The sequence below is a fragment of the Chionomys nivalis genome, chromosome 19 (assembly GCF_950005125.1).
Source record: "Chionomys nivalis chromosome 19, mChiNiv1.1, whole genome shotgun sequence".
Taxonomy (NCBI): Eukaryota; Metazoa; Chordata; class Mammalia; order Rodentia; family Cricetidae; genus Chionomys; species Chionomys nivalis.
In genome coordinates, this window is record NC_080104.1 from 12,917,536 (window position 1) to 12,931,860 (window position 14,325).

Genomic DNA, 14,325 nt, shown 5'->3' on the forward strand with positions numbered 1-14,325 from the left:
TCAGCTGCCAGCGGACTATCTGGGGATATACCGACCGCTTCACGTACAACAATTGGCTTTTCCAAATTGACCTGCGGCGGCTGGGTGCCATTTTGACTTCTGGGGTGGGAATCCGGCAGTTTCTCTTCCCCTGCCTTGTGACCAGCAGTACACGGCCCTGCACCTGAATTTGCCTTCCTCTCTCTTCTTTCTTTCTCTCTTCCTCTTTCCTTATTTATCTTTTTGAAGTTTACTTGAACATTTCATTAGAAAATATTCGTTTCAGAAAAAAAGAGAGAGAAAGAAAAAAAAAAAGAAAAAGACAATTCTTATGAGAAAAGGCCAGTTTGGTGTGTTTCTTGTTTATCTCTCATTTTTTTAATAGTTTTGAGGGTTTTTATGTGCAGTTGTGGTGTGTAAAGTTAATTGTATATTATGCTTATTTTTCTTTAAAATGATAATTTAGCCTTTCCTTAGACTAATTTTAAATGCATTTCCATGTTTCCTGCAGACATGTTGGGTGTGACTTGATGGCTTTCCTTCATATCCCTTTAAGGTTGGTTCATTTCTTTCTAATTTGTCGTTTCTAAAAGGCTGGATCTGGAAAACTATCCAGCAAGCATAATAATGTATTTAATTTAATATAAAGAACTTATATATTTAAAATACTTTTGTCTGTTTTTTAAGTTTTTAAAATTTTTTGAATGTATGTGTTGGTATGTATACATGTGCATGTGTGTGCATGTTACTGCGTGTGCATGTGTGCCTGTTCACATAGCAGTCAGACAGGCATTGGGTATCTTTCTCAGTTGAGCTCCTCCTTCTTTATCTTTTCCTTTTTGGTTTTTCAAGGCAGGGTTTCTCCTTGTAGCCTTGGCTGCCCTGGAACTCACTCTGTAGCACAGGCTGGCCTTGCACTCATAGAGATCCACCTGCCTCTGCCTCCTGAGTGGTGGGATTAAATACATGCACGTGGCAGTCACCTTATTTTTTAAGATACACCCTCTTTCCGAATCTTGGTATTTTGTCTAACTGAGCCCCCAGCAGTTGGCCAGCCCCAGCGGTCAGCCTCCCCAGCCCCGGGATTATAGGCAAACGCTGATTGTGGCTCCTCACTTTGGTTCTGGGAATCCAGTCACGAACTCATGCTTTGTGGTAAGCATTCACCAACAAAGCCATTCCCTGCCCCTTCTTTTATTTTATTTTTAAAGAGATTCAAGAACAGACAGAGAAGATTAGGGGAAGAAGAGGCAACCAAAGGGAACTAGAGGGAACAGGACAATAGAGGAGGGGGCTGATTCCAGTCCAGAGACCAGGTCTGGCTGGCCCGTCTCTGAGAAGCAGGGATCTCAAAGCCCCTGAGAACCACCTGAGCAGGGCCGGAGTCAGGTAGCACGGGAGAGTTTTCCAGGAGGGCAGAGGCTGCGGGTCACCCTTTTCCTCCAGGGTCCCTAATAGGGAGGCGTGCAGCCTGTAAAACAGAGCCTTGAAATTTCTGAAGGAAAATAAAAGAAAGGGAAAGTCTAGTTATAAAGTTTAACGTTCTCCTTTCACGAGGTACAGCCCAGTTGCATTCTGGTAATGGAAGCAAAATTAAAAATACGAGCAGGAAATGAAATTAATTTCAAAAAAATATCTGAAAACAGGGGTTTTGTGGCTCCATCGCACCGGCCTGAGTTGACTGGTGCGGTTTCCCCGGGACGTGGTGGTTAATAGGACAGACACGAGAAGGTGTGAATTGCTTTTGGACCTGAGTGGGGAGCTGGGAGAGGTTGGCCCTGGCCCACTGGGTGTGTTTGCATTTTAAAGTCCCCCAGGGTGGCCACCTCCTGGACATCTCTGAGGGTGGGAAGTTGGAAGGGACTGAGCTGAGCGCCTTCCCAGGAGCTTCTAAAAGGAGTTTGTTTTCTCCTTTGCAGTAGTGCAGGCTCAAGCAGCCGCCACCAGGAGATTCAGGGTCTTTCCCTTAAGTCCAGGGCACAGAGGTGCTCAGAACTCAGAACCCTGCTGCACACTGTCCTATCTGAGTGCTTACTGGGAAGATGTGGGAGGAGACAGCTCAATGCTCAGAGAAGAGGGATGAAGCTTCCCCTGGGCTCTTTGCTTCTCTCAGTACAGAGAATCATTTAGCAGCATGAAGGATGGCTGCGAAGCAATAAATAATCCTCAAATAGGAAAAGGCCGTCGTCTGGGAGGTAGAGCGAAGGCCACGGTGCAAAGCATTTGTTTTATCTGAGTTTAAAACTCGAGACAGAGGCTGATTTCACTGTCATCCAAGACATGGATAATTAAAAACAAAGACATCTTTAAGAGGGTTCTGAGGCGGCTTGCCCCTCCCCCTCCCTCCCTGTGCAGCTCCTTCATCTCCACCCCCACCGCCCTTTCCCAGAAAAGGCTGGGAACACTCTTAGAAGTTAAAATCATCCTAACGAGAGAAGACACGTTCTTGAAGAAATTTTGACTTACAGTTTACGGCTTTGTAAGCATTTCAGTCAAAAGATGTCCCGGGCTCAGGCACTAAGTGAAGGCTGCCTCGTTTTCATGCTGGCGTGGTCTTCTCTGTGATTATTTTTACAACATTTGCAATTAAATGCAGACTTTATGCTGCCTATCTGACTGGACCAGAGGCACTGGAGCTTCTGGAAGCCACGGCCCATGGGCTTGCACACACAGGGTCCATGTGTTGGAGTCAGGAACACCATGCCCAGACACGCTTGCCTGTGAACCACTGCCCAGGACCCTCGGGGGCTCCAGAAGAACCGCTGTTCTCAAACCTTGGTCTCTGGAAACTGATCTTTAGTGTCCCTGTGTCTCTCAGTTGTGATGACTGAAAAATTTCTCAACTGGAAGTGTAGTGTTGGTGACGACTTGTGTGTACGTGTGTGGTCCTGGGTCTTACACTTGCTAGGCAATTGCTCAACCACTGAGCTACATTCCAGCCCTAGACATGTTTTTAGATTTCAGAAATCTGGAAGAAAATATAATTACATACGCGCCTGTATTTTGACTTTGAAAGTAGCTGCTCTTTTTGCATGTGTATCTGGAGTGCTGTGTGTGTGTGTGTGTGTGTGTGTGTGAGAGAGAGAGATCTGTGTGTGCATGTGTGATGTGTGTGTGTGCGTGTGTGTGATATATTTGTGCATGTGTGTGTGATGTGTGTGTGCGTGTGTGCATGCATCTTGATGAGTAGGGATCCCAGGAACAGAAGGACAGAAACATCGGTGAGATGCCAACCAGCCGCGGTTCTGACAGAATGCTGCACATTGTGGTAGTAACTACACCAGCACAGAAAGACAAGAAACTAGAGAAAGCTGGAGCGCTCCAACAACCGTTCTGAGCTTAGACTTTCATCAGCTTTCCAGAAAAATCCATATTGCTTTTCCCCCTGGGATAGCTCATCCTGCTTAATCCTGCCTGCTATGGGAGGAATTTATACCCCTTGCTCCCCAGGTCTGTTCAGAGGCGATAAAATCACCAAAGATCTGAGTTGTCCGACCCTCAGCAGACCAGCGGGGTAGGTGGCCGAATAAGCTAGGCCTGGGGTCCCATAGAGACTTGGCCTCTGCTAGGGGGCCATGAAGATCTTGGACTGCAGCTCTCATGAGGTTGTGGATGTCAGCAGCAGCTCACTAGTGTTGGGGTCTGTGCCCTCCTACTTCACCCTCCTTCAGATCTGTGCTTCTGGATACTACAGAAAGTCCGTACCCTAAGACCCCTGTCACCCAGGCCGAGGAAGGATCTGGATCAAGTTTCCAGTAAAGAGAAGGAGTACAAAGGCCCTGTCCTGTCAGGGCGCGGAGGCCCGAGGCGTTGGGCCAGACCCCTAAGTGGAGCTCAACCATAAGCCACACAGTGGACCGAGATGTCTTCAGCACCTCCAGTGTGAATGCTTGTATTCCCTGAAGTGGTTAGCTTGATGCATTTTGAGCCTGTCTTTGACTGCTCTAAGCAACCTCATAGGAATAGCAGCAGCAGTCAGCATTCTCGGGCACCCCACACTCATTTCTTTCCTGACACACCTTTCTGCGCCATGCCTGATTTATCTTAGAGCCAGCCTCCCTCCCTGGTGCAGCTACACCATGCGTGGCCACCCCAGCTGGGCAGGAGGAAGCCAGGAGGAAGACTCACAGTGGACCACTAACCAGCAGAGTGCCACTCAGGTGGAGTCTGCCGAGTGGCTGACCCAGAAGCCGAGGGCAGGACTTTTGGACATTGCAAGTTAAAGCCATTGTCAAGTATTTTTGACCTCTCTTGCTTCCCAGAAAACAATATTAAGATACCTCTTCCCCTGAGTCCTCGCCCTGACTTCTCTCAAGTTGGGCTTTTGATGTTGATTTTCCCATTTCAGAACTGATATGGAATCTCCAAAGATAACCAAGCTGCTATTTAGACATTTTTCAAGATGCAATTTGAGTTCCAGGCAGAAGAAAGGGGTGGATAAAAGAGATTATATGATAATGACATGCTGTGGGAAGCCTGTCAGATAAAATGCGCTTTCTCTGGTGGGCAAGCTATTTCTGGAGCTGTTCTGGGTCCCTCCACTGAGGGATGTGTTTATCTTAATGGGAAGCAGGACCAAGCTAGGCCGCAGGGCCCTGCATGGCTTTTAACATCGTAAGACACCACAAGAGACGTTTGTGGCGGTCAGGGGACGCGTTTAGCGTGCTCTGGGCCTTTCGATGTGTGCTGACTTGGCTCTGACAGGGTCTGGCAGGAAGAGAGAAGTTCGAGGCAGAAGTGGGAAGTGTGTCTATCCACATGTGCAGAAGTGGGGGAGTGTGTCTATCCAGATGTGCCGATGAGAGATTTCTGGGTACAAGAAACAGTCAGTTTGCGTCAACTCGTACAGTGAACAGAGATGTTTGGTCTTACCACAGCCCAGAGCCCAGGCTTCAGGTAGTGCACCATCTAAATGTCTGCTGCGGCTCATCTTGCTTGTTCCTGTGCTGACCTCACTCACGGCTGCAAGATGACTGCCAGGAGCACATCCAGAGGAGCAAACCTTTTTTTTTTTTTTTTTTTTAATATTTCTTATTGTTTATTTACTTTATTTTATGTGCACTGGTGTGAAGGTGTCAGATCCCCTGGAACTGGATCTTCAGACAGTTGTGAGCTGCCACGTGGGTGCTGGGAACCGTACCCCGGTCCTCTGGAAGAGCAGTCAGTGCTCTTAACCGCTGAGCCATCTCTCCAGCCCAGGAGCAAACCTTTTAAAAAGGGAATGTTTTAAACCCCACCCTAACTAACAACAGCCAATTAGCCAGCTACAACACTAGATTCACATCGTAGGCTCACTGGCCTACCCAGGGTTCTGAGCCCAACACAAGGAAAGAGCTTGGAGTCACCTTTCTGCTTGGCCTGGGCCTGGGGATGTGCCCAAGGGGCCAGGCCGTGACTGGACTCTGCCAGGAGGTTGGAAATGACCGTTATTAAGTGACCAGCAGTTATTGTAGGCGATAAAGCAGAGATTGCCAGGGCTGAGACTTTGACTTTTCTGGTCCACAGAACTGATGGGGATCCAGATGTTTACTGTAAGCCGAAAATACACGTGTGTACAAAACACACAATCACATCTCAGTTTTCTCTCCTGTCGGATAGACACAGCAATATGGAGATCACTTTGCAAAGGACACGCACCTCTCATGAATGAACCCCAGAGGCCACCTAGGCCAGCCAACCCAAGACTGGCCTTCCCTCACAGTGGAATGGAGACAGTTGCTCCCTGCTACGTCCCTATTCTCCAATAGCACTGCAAACTAAGTTGTTCTTGGTGACATTCCCTATGGAAGATATGAATGCTTACTTCTTTAGAGCAGCCGATCATGACTCCACTTAACATGATGGAGTATGAGCCGCCTGGACCCGAAAGATGGGGTTGAACTCATGAGTAGGAACCCATCCGAACTCATGCCCTTACCTCTCCAGGAGTTCTGGAGGATGCCCAAGGAAGTCTTGGGGGGGGTAAAGCCTAGCTATGTTCCTGAGACAGGAGGAACTGGGATGGAGTAACATTGGTGGGAGGCAGAAAGGGGAGAAGTGCTCTGGGAGAAGAGACCGTGCTTTGGAGTCCTGGGGTAGACACTCTGCCTTGGCTCCCACGTATACATGTAGAACAACCATGGAAGTGAGGTGGGAGTTCTGAGGGACACCTGGGGAGGTAGACGGGCCATTTCCAACTTCCCTGTTCATTCCCTGTTCATAGACTAAAGCCTTGCTGTTTCCCCTGGTCCAGGAGCTCCTCTGTTCCCCCCTCCAGGTCTTGTTTGAGGTTTGTCTTTTATTGTGTGGAAAAGATATTAAAATATACCCACCCAGAAACACACACACACAGCCATATAAAACAATCAAACACAAACTCTCATTCCCCGAGACACTGGTGCCCCCTTCTCCCCCACTAGACCCTCTCCTAGGCCTGGTCTGTGTATTCCCTCTGGACTCTGCATATACAAACCATTCTCCATCTTTGTGTATGAAGACAGCCACTATACCCTCAACATCCTCCAGATGGTGAAGGCTTTGAGGGGAAGAAGCAGCTCCTTTTGCTTTTCGCCCTGGTCTCTCTTTTTCTGGGCTTTCGTATGAAACAAAGTCTTTATAAAATAGCATCTCAGAGAGGAGCTTGGGGTTCGTGAGCCTGGATGGCCCTGCAGTGTTAGGTCAGATGGCTCAGGGTCCACAAAGACTCTGTTTGAGGGCCTGGTCTCCCAGCGGAGGTGTTTGGTACCAACAACCTGAGAGTGTGGACTTGGGGCTTTTGACTCCAGAGGAGAAAGAGTAGTCAGCCAGGGCTTAAAAGCTCACCTTCATCGACCACAAGATGGCAACAGTGCTTCGCTCGAGCCCCATGCTTGGGGGTAGGGGTGGGTCCTGTTCTCTGAGGACTGGACTTCCTGTCCCTCCCTAATGTGACAGTTGAGCATCCCTGAGTGTCTTCCGCGTGGTCTGGGTGTTAATTGAGTGTGGGTGAGTGGGCCTTTTTAGTTTCATTGAACTCAGTTCTGACCTGTTGTTATCGAATGGTTCTAACCTGTTCATATTGAATGGTTCTAACCTGTTGTTATTGAATGGTTCTAACCTGTTCATATTGAATGGTTCTAACCTGTTGTTATTGATGGTTCTAACCTGTTGTTATTGAATGGTTCTAACCTGTTCATATTGAATGGTTCTAACCTGTTGTTATTGATGGTTCTAACCTGTTGTTATTGAATGGTTCTAACCTGTTGTTATTGATGGTTCTAACCTGTTGTTATTGATGGTTCTAACCTGTTGTTATTGATGGTTCTAACCTGTTGTTATTGAATGGTTCTAACCTGTTGTTATCGAATGGTTCTAACCTATTGTTATTGATGGTTCTAACCTGTTGTTATTGATGGTTCTAACCTGTTGTTATCGAATGGTTCTAACCTGTTGTTATTGAATGGTTCTAACCTGTCCCTCTCTTTTAGTTATACCTTAAGCTCTGTAGGAGATGAACAGGACAACACAGTTCTACAAGCCAGTGGGGAGAGGAGTTACTAGACAATGCCTTAGATGTGCTGGTGATGTTGACTTTCCTAGTCCATCTTAGGGGAGGCTTGCAGTGACTTTCCATCTGGAAACATCATCACCTGAACTGGGCAGTGCTTTCTCGGGGAGCCTCACAAACTCCCTTTGGTGGGTATGCTTTCACGCTCTTTATTTTGGGGTCATGTCTGGCTGTCCTGGAGTATTTTGCTTGGCAACTTTAAGAAGGGGTTGGAAAATTGGGCGGGAGAGTAGGACCTTCAAAACACCCACCCCTGCCAGAGGCCCCTTTTGCTGTTAACTGCACTGCCAGGGCATTCTTCTGGATGGCCAGTGGGGATCTCGTTCCCATCATGCTGATCATGTAGTCATTGCTCCATCTTGGCCACGAACGGTGATGCCAGGGCAGAGAAGTACAAAACAGAATAAGATTCCAGGCATCTCAAAATTTCCTTGATGAAGGTTCATGCAAGAAGGGAACAACTGTATTGACTTCAGGAACAGATGGTGCAAATAAAGGAATGATGTGAATTAATTGATAGTGTGAATAAAGAAAGGGTGTGAATAGATGGATGATGTGAATGAGAGAAGGGCTTGAATGAATGAGTGGATGGTGTGAATAAAAATGGTATAAATGAAAGGATGGTGTGAATAAGAGAAGGGCTTGAATGAATGAATGAGCAAATGGATGGTGTGAACAAAGGAATGGTATGAATGAGAGAAGGGCTTGAATGAATGAGCAAATGGATGGTGTGAACAAAAGAATGGTATGAATGAACGAATGGTGCGAATGAGAGAAGGGCTTGAATGAATGAGTGGATGGTGTGAATAAAGGAATTGTATGAATGAACAGATGGTGTGACTAAGAGAATATGCATGAGTGAAAGGGGTGCAGATAAAGGAAATGTGTGAAGGATTTTAGGATGCGTGAGTGAGTGAAGGATGGTTGAGTGGAGGAAGGTGTGGATGAATGAGTGCATAAAGAAATGGAAGCTGGACTGGGGAAAGGCGAGTCCTTCACCATGTGCCTCTGCTCAGCCTGACTGTGTGTGTATATTATTTTTGCAGAGGGTCATGTGACATTGCCAGTCCCCAGGGAGCAGCTCTGCATAGACACCCGAGAAGTCAACCTTCCAACAAGAGGACACATTGGTGGGGAATTCTTCGCTTTATTGTGGGGTAGTTGTGGGGGAGCCGTTGGGCGTTTGGGGCTCTTCAGGAAAAATGAGTGTTTCTACTGAGCCTGTGCACCAGAGGCATAGACTCTGGCAGCAGCTTTGCGAGGAGCGAGCGTGAAACACACTTTTTTTTTTTTGATTATGCATAAAACAGTTCATGAATACAGACACAGATACAGATGAATCTTACTAGTTGACCAATCTGTCTGTGGATTTGCATACTCATTAACACTCATTAGTACCTGAGACCAGCACGGATGCTGCTTTTGCAGCCATTCTTGGACACAGGCAGAGTGGCAACAGTTTGAGTCACCTGGGTGCATTCCCAGTTGTGGACAAAGTGACATTCTGCTTGCTGCCCCAACTATCTCTGCATGAGCAAGTGTCCCTTCTGTGGTCTATTTAGTGCAAGTTTGGGACATTTTTGTGCTCTTTACACTTGGTTCCATTGTTGAAAACGGCCACAGGCACAGGACTGAAGAACTTCTGGTACACCCTGACCCAGAGGGGCCAATGTGCCTTACAGAGATGCATAAGATATCTTAAAAAGAAATTACAATTGTTCTTTGATGATTTCATACAGGCATATAAGGCACATGAATACTCTGATTCTCACCCATGTCTCTCCCGCAGCCCTTCCTCACAGATCTCCTTTTTGCTTTCTTTTCTACTTGTTTAGTTTTGTGACCTACTGAGTTTAGCCAGGACTGTCTGTGTGACCATGCGTGTGGAGCTGTCTATTGGAGACTGGTGAACTCAGCAGCAGGCACACAACTGAAGACAATGATGCCCTCCTCCTAGTAAAACATTCAGTAGTAAGGGTTAGGGCCCATGAGCTCTTCCCCTGTTAATGGGTCAATCTGGGGCCAGCCCACGCCTGGTAACCACACTGTGAGTTCATACCTGCAATGGCCGTGTCAGGCCTGGATGCTTCACAGCCTTTCTCTCTGTCTTCTGACTCATACATTCTTCCCGACCTCTGCTCATCAGTGTTCCCTGAGCCTTAGAGGTGGTAATATGAATGCCTTGTTTATGACTGCCTCTTAATTATCATCTAATCTCAGCATCTTGGACAGCCATGATTCTCTGTGTTTACCTCTCTATCACTGTAGAGAGGCTTCTTGGTTAAGGTTAGAATAGCTTCTATTCATAGGTGTAAACATAGATATTTAGAAAGCAGTTTGGTACCACATTGATATGAGATTCCCCACTTTGGCCTATGACTTTCCCAGACATGGGTTTACTGGGCTTACAGTACCAGTCATGGATCCTCAGATCCAAAGAGGGGGTGATTGGTTGCCTCCCCTGACAGTCATGCCGCTATTGCATGGGTAGGTAAATCATACATGTTGACTGTGTAATTCATAGGGTTCATAGCTTCATAGGATCACTGATGCCTTCTTCCACCAGTTGCCTGGCATTTGAAAGTCAGCAGGGAACTTTCCTATTAGGGTTAATCTTGCTTTCTCTGTATCTTGCAGCAGAGCTGTGTGATGTCTTCAGTAACAGGGCCTTATCTTCTAGTTCTGGTGGGCACCAAAAGGACAGACAAGAACCCGCATCGTTTTGGGAGTCTCTATTTTGAGGTGTCCTTGATCAGCAACTCCTTTGGAGGTATTCCATACCTGGTGCTAGGAATTCTGTCGAGCAGCAGCATTTTCTAGGCATGCAGTACCTCACGTCAGTCTCTTTTATATTTTTAGTTAGGTTACAAGATAGTAAATTTTCAAATGGCTCCTGCACCATTCATTTTGATTACCACCCTCTGTTTTTAAACCTTTTTGACCCTCATATTCTCTCTTTTTTAGCCTACCCTACTAACCCTACATCCTTAAGGCATCTCCCCCAATATCTTTAAGCAGAAACAACAAAAGTAAGGCTAAATTGATCAGTTTACAAAAATGTGATGGCCAGAGGCCCACAGTAGCCTGCTCTTGCCTCTCACTGGAAGCAGACAATGTTTCTGTCCATTGTTCGAGGTGACTTTTTAGACTGTAACCACAGAAAATAACAGCCCTAAGTTCAGTAAAAAATTAAAGACTATAACTGTAAATAATGAAATGTATTCTCTCCTTTAACTCAACCTTCCTTCCAATTGTCTCTTTCATAAGAAATCATTATTAACAGGGTGGGCTGTATCCTTCCATATCTTTTTCTATTAATTTGCATAGTTATTATAAATAAAATATCATAGTTTGGGAGAAGTATCTATAAAGGATAAAGGAGATATGTTGTTTGCAGGTAGGAAATGTTTTCACTATCTCTTTAGAGTTGTTTTCTGTATAGATCTCCCAAGGCAGAGAGCAGAGGGGCTGGCAAGCATTTTCTGTAAAAGTCTAATCAAAGATATGGTCCTTGTCACACATACTTGTTAGCTCTTGCTGATGTGGTACATTGGTGGCCACAGACCATATGTGATGAATAGCATTGCTGTGTTCCAATAAATCTTCATTCCAACACAAGAATTTAGTTTGATCTATATAATCATCCCCTGGTGGATAGACAAGCCTGTTTTACTCAGTATTTCACTAGCACAAAATATCACATGAACATGCATTAGTGCATGTGCATGTTTCTGTGGATTAGGAGTCTAGAATTGGAATTGCTAGATGAAAAGGTTAAAGGGTACAGACACTGTGAATGTTCATATATGTTTCAGAAGACAATGGATAATGAAGGAGGGCTTGGGAAAGGTCGGGACTTTCTGTTCATAGGCCTACGCTGCTTACGAGACAAGGGCTCCGGCATGGAAGGGTCCTCTAAGTAAAACCCCTTTAAGTCCCTCTGCCATACAGAAGCACGGTTGCCTTTATCACTGGATTAAAAGAGAGGGTCAATCCCATAGTATTCGGCCTTCGAGAGACTGAGGAAGTAGTCTGGAATCAGCGCTGCCTGTGGTGAAGTAGAAACCAGGGCAGCCATTAGGGAGCAGGGCCTTCTGCAGAGCTCCTAGATGCTCCTGTTCTTGGTGCTTGGCACTGCAGAGGAGATTGCTATAAGGCCTTGCAGGGACTGGCACGCATGGCTGCATGTTCATCTCAGGGTTGCGGCAGGCATGGGAAGACTGAGCTGGGGACAAGGGATGAAAAGAAAGGCAAGGAATTTACCCAAGCCTCCAGCTGGGAAGTGCCATTGGTGGTGACTCTGTATCATGGGTGTGGCCAAGGTGATGGGAGAGCTGGGGACTCAGGATGTGTTGGGGGAGGCCAGTTGTTCATTCCCGGCTAACCAGACTCAAAATAATCACTCAGAAACTGTTATTTGTTATATGGTTTGGCTGATAATGTAAGCATACTTTCAGTTAGCTCTTATATCTTTGGTTAACCCATTTCTATTATTTTATATTTACCACGAGGCTTGTGACCTACCAGCAAGGTTCTACCTGGCAGCTAGCGTCTTTCTCCTTTGGAGGCTCCACGGCATATGGCAACTCCATCTTCTTTCTCCCAGCATTCAGTTTAGTTTTTCCTGCCTAGCTCTATTCTGCCCTATCACAGGCCAAGGCAGTTTCTTTATTCATCAACCAATAAAAGCAACACATATACAGAAGGACTTCCCTCACCAACGATGAGCCTATCAGGATGTGGTTCGACAGAGGATATAAGCTGCGTGTACCCAAGGCGCAGCTGAATACCAGTTAGACAGCAGGAAACTTGAGTCATTGGTGATGCCAGAGAAATTGACCCGGGCTGAGAATAGCTAGGTATGACAGTAGAGCCCGAGTGATCTCTTCTAATTCTTTCTAGACTAAAGGTTGATAGACAAGCAGAAAACACCGGGATGAGAGGGGTAAGGAGTCTGGTACCTCCCAGATAATCAATAGTGCTGAGTCATTCATAAACATATAGAACACTGGTGACCTAGGAGTGAGTTTGTCATGGCCCCCATTCTCTGGACTCCTATTGGACCAGCATAAGGGCAGTTGGACCTGAGGTTTATTCCACTGTTAAAGAGTTCCTCATAGGTTTCAAGACCAAATAAGCCATTTCTCCCTGCTAGTTGTCACTGTCCAGTATCTTTCCATAGCACTGAAAAGAGTCACTGAGACACTTAGATTTTATTTTGGTTCTTTTAAACAATCGCTGATTGTGGAGAAAATTCAAAATTCCAAGCAAAGTTGGAAAGATTGAGCAGCACATCCCAGCGCCAGTTCTCCCAAATTTCTGTGTTGGTTACTGAACCCAACACTGTTGGGAGGTGGGATCTCCTGGGGTGGATTTCCAGGAACTGGGGATATGCCTTCAGATCGCTCTAATTTTTCATGTGCCCCTCCCAGGCCTGTTACTGTGAATTGAACCTAGAGCCTTGTGCACGCTAAATCAAGCAAGGACTTCACTATTAAATCACATCCCCGTATCTTTAGTCTTTTAAAATTTTATTTTGTAATGGGGTCTCACTAAATTGTTTAGGCTGATCTTGTACTTATTGTACTTAGTGCCCAGGCTGGCAGGCAGGGCAGGGCAGGGTAGGGCAGAGTAGGGCAGGACAGGGCAGGCAAGCAGGCAGGCAGGTAGGAAGGCAGGCAGGTAGGAAGGCAGGCAGGTAGGAAGGCAGGCAGTGCAGTGCAGGGCAGGGCAGGGCAGGGCAGGGCAGGGCAGGGCAGGGCAGGCAGGCAGGTAGGAAGGCAACCTTGAAGTTGTGATCTTCCTGCCTCAGTCTTCCACGTAATCAGAATTACAGGCCTGACGACTGCAGGCAAACCTAGCCAGTGCTCTCTTATTTTCTTTATTTACTTTCCCTGGCTCTCCTCTTCTAGCCAGTCTTCAGTGAAGCAGGTAACTAGGGCGCTGCCCCCAGGAGGTGGGGCAGATAGATGGTGTCACTAGTGTGCTGCCCCCAGGAGGTGGGGCAGATAGGTGATGTCACTGGGAAGCTGCCTCCAGGAGGTGGGGCAATAGATGATGTAACTAGGGGGCTGCCCCCAGGAGGTGGGGCAGACAGAGATGTCACTGGGGAGATGCCCCCAGGAGGTGGGGCAGATAGGAGGTGTCCTTCGAACATGGGGCTGTAGTTCCACCCATTGTTCTTTGACGTCTCCACGTCTAACCTGGCTTTCCAATCGCACTGTTTCCACTGCCTGCACATTTGCTAAAACAAACCCCCACTCCTTAAAAGAAATCCAACACTGAAAGAATTTTCCCAGCCTGTCCTGGCGGCTGCCAAGAAAACATAGTCCCAGTTTTCAATGCAAGTTCAACTGTGCGTTTGTAATAACCCAGTCTCTGAGTGCTCCGTTTGAGGGGGCACATGTCAGTACTCTACCTAAAAGGACAAGTGTCCAGCTGTCCAGGGAATGGTGAGGGGTGGGGGTGTTGCAGGAGGAGCCATGAGTTTGAGACCCAAGGGGTCTTAACTTCCACTCCTTTAGGTTACAAGCCAGGGATAAGAAAAATAAAACTCCAGAGGAATCCTAGTTGGCATATTCCTAGCCCAGATGGAAGCGAAATGGAACAAACTCTTACAGGGCTCCAAAGACAACACATGACAAGTGTTTGTTGCCAGCAAATCCAGGGTGTGTTGGCTCACACAGCAGAAGAGAAATTTTTTGGGGGGGAGCAGACAGGACCGATGGCTGTTGAACAAGAGATCTGGGTGCCCCCTGCCAATTGTGAATTGCCAATTTCACAGAAGCATGGCTTCTTCTGAGCAACCTAGCAGGGCTGCT